This window comes from Populus trichocarpa, chromosome 7 (assembly GCF_000002775.5).
Source record: "Populus trichocarpa isolate Nisqually-1 chromosome 7, P.trichocarpa_v4.1, whole genome shotgun sequence".
Classification (NCBI taxonomy): Eukaryota; Viridiplantae; Streptophyta; class Magnoliopsida; order Malpighiales; family Salicaceae; genus Populus; species Populus trichocarpa.
In genome coordinates, this window is record NC_037291.2 from 10,611,006 (window position 1) to 10,612,763 (window position 1,758).

General features: G+C 35.2%; 1 long non-coding RNA gene across 1 annotated transcript; it reads right to left on the minus strand.

Annotated features, from left to right (window-relative positions):
• Nucleotides 1–276: 276 nt before the first annotated feature.
• Nucleotides 277–986, minus strand: LOC112328145 (uncharacterized). Its single transcript, XR_002982783.2, has 3 exons — nucleotides 853–986; nucleotides 711–751; nucleotides 277–600 (listed from the first exon to the last, which is right to left on the minus strand). It is a non-coding gene; the product is annotated as an uncharacterized LOC112328145 (long non-coding RNA).
• Nucleotides 987–1,758: the final 772 nt, after the last annotated feature.

Sequence of the window (1,758 nt, forward strand, 5' to 3'; positions counted from 1 at the left end):
AAGTAGCCAGCAATCATAATTGTACTCATAATCTTACGGAGTCAGTTTGCACATTCTTTAAAAAGGCTACAAGAAAGAGGAACATGTATTCTGGATTTTGATTATTCGAAAAGAAAAAGAAGTTTCGGTTTCTTATGTAATTAATTAATGAAACATATTCTCAAGCCATTATTATCATCAGAAAGCATTAGCTTTATCTTATTATGAGTTTGCTGTCAACTTTAGCTTTTTGGAAAAGCAAATCCAGGGAAGAAAACCAGAAAGAAACTCAAAATCAAAACAAAATCCAACCATAATACTTTATTTACTTGAATGAATTTAGGAAATAAAGTATCCAAAATCAAACTTGTCGATGAAACCCAATGAAACAAATAGAAGTGGACATGGATGGTTGATTACAACACAGGTAACCCCATAGAAATGACTTTTTAGAGAGAGAGGAAAGAAAAAACAGAGCAGAAATCAAGATTGAGTACAAGACTTGTGTGTTTTAGTATATCAGAATCTTCAAGCATTCTTAGGGGGTGGACCTTTGGGCACATCTGGGAGTTTTGGACCCCTGGCTGTGACTTTGATGCCCTCTTCTTGTACGGTTACTCCCTGCAGATGAACAACAACAGACGTATACTTCAGCACCCGCTGACAGTATTCTACTCCTAATCACTGATCAGATGATCTAAAGTGAAAACGAATATGAAGGAAGAATAAACCTCGACGGATTCTGACTTGGCCTCCTCCCCATTTTCATTTCCTGTAAACAGAAAATAAGTGGGGCTGACTGAATCAATGACATTCTCCATGACACTACAGCAGCATCTTTTTTTATTCATTAATATTAGATGATGGGTTTACCTTGAGAGTTTCTGCTACCTCTGATAGCTTCAAATAGATTGAGGAATCCTTTCTTCAGATCTTGTGCAAGTTTCTCCATTCCACGCACTCTCTTGGTTTCAGCAGTCAGTAAAGATGTTTGTTTATCTTTACATGTCCCATGCATGTTAGTTAACTAGTTTAAAAATGAAAGGGAGGCAAAATTCAATTACTCAGTTGTCCTCCAACTCAAAAATACATTTATTTATTTATTTATTTCGCGATAGCAAATTAAAGAATATTAATTCTTCCATCAAGAGAATCACGTGTAAAATGTTCTTCAATCTTCAAGTCCTTCAACAGCTGCAAAAATCACGTGTTTTGCACGTGATTTTACATGTTCTTCAATCTTCCATCAAGTCCTTCAACAGCTGCAATTGTTATTGTTCTTCACGCCAGCTACTACTACTGCTTTCTTTGATTCCATAACGTGTACCTCCAATTATAACATGTGTAGAATGTGCATAATGCAACAATACTCTTCCCTTTAAGATATTATTGACCTTAAGAATCTGCAGAATTCTGGAAATACCTCAAAAATCTGTGTAAAATTCTGGAAATTGCAATTAAATTTTCTCTAACTCCTTCCATGTGGGCATCTTCAGGGAAGGAATTTGACCATTAAGTCAATACCACTACCATAACCTTATTATCTTTTTTCATAAGCTTTATGTCTAATATTGCAACATGACAAATTATGATCCTACCTGTTTCATCCATCTCTAGCAGCGCAGATGAAACTACAGCTTCATCTCCAACTTTTTTCTTCAATAATAAAACATGAAAAACAGGATGCACTGAACTTTTTTCTGGCAATATGAGCTTGTAAGCCACAACTCTAATCCTTTTAATGACTTGATAGGGACCATAATACTTACAATTCAACTT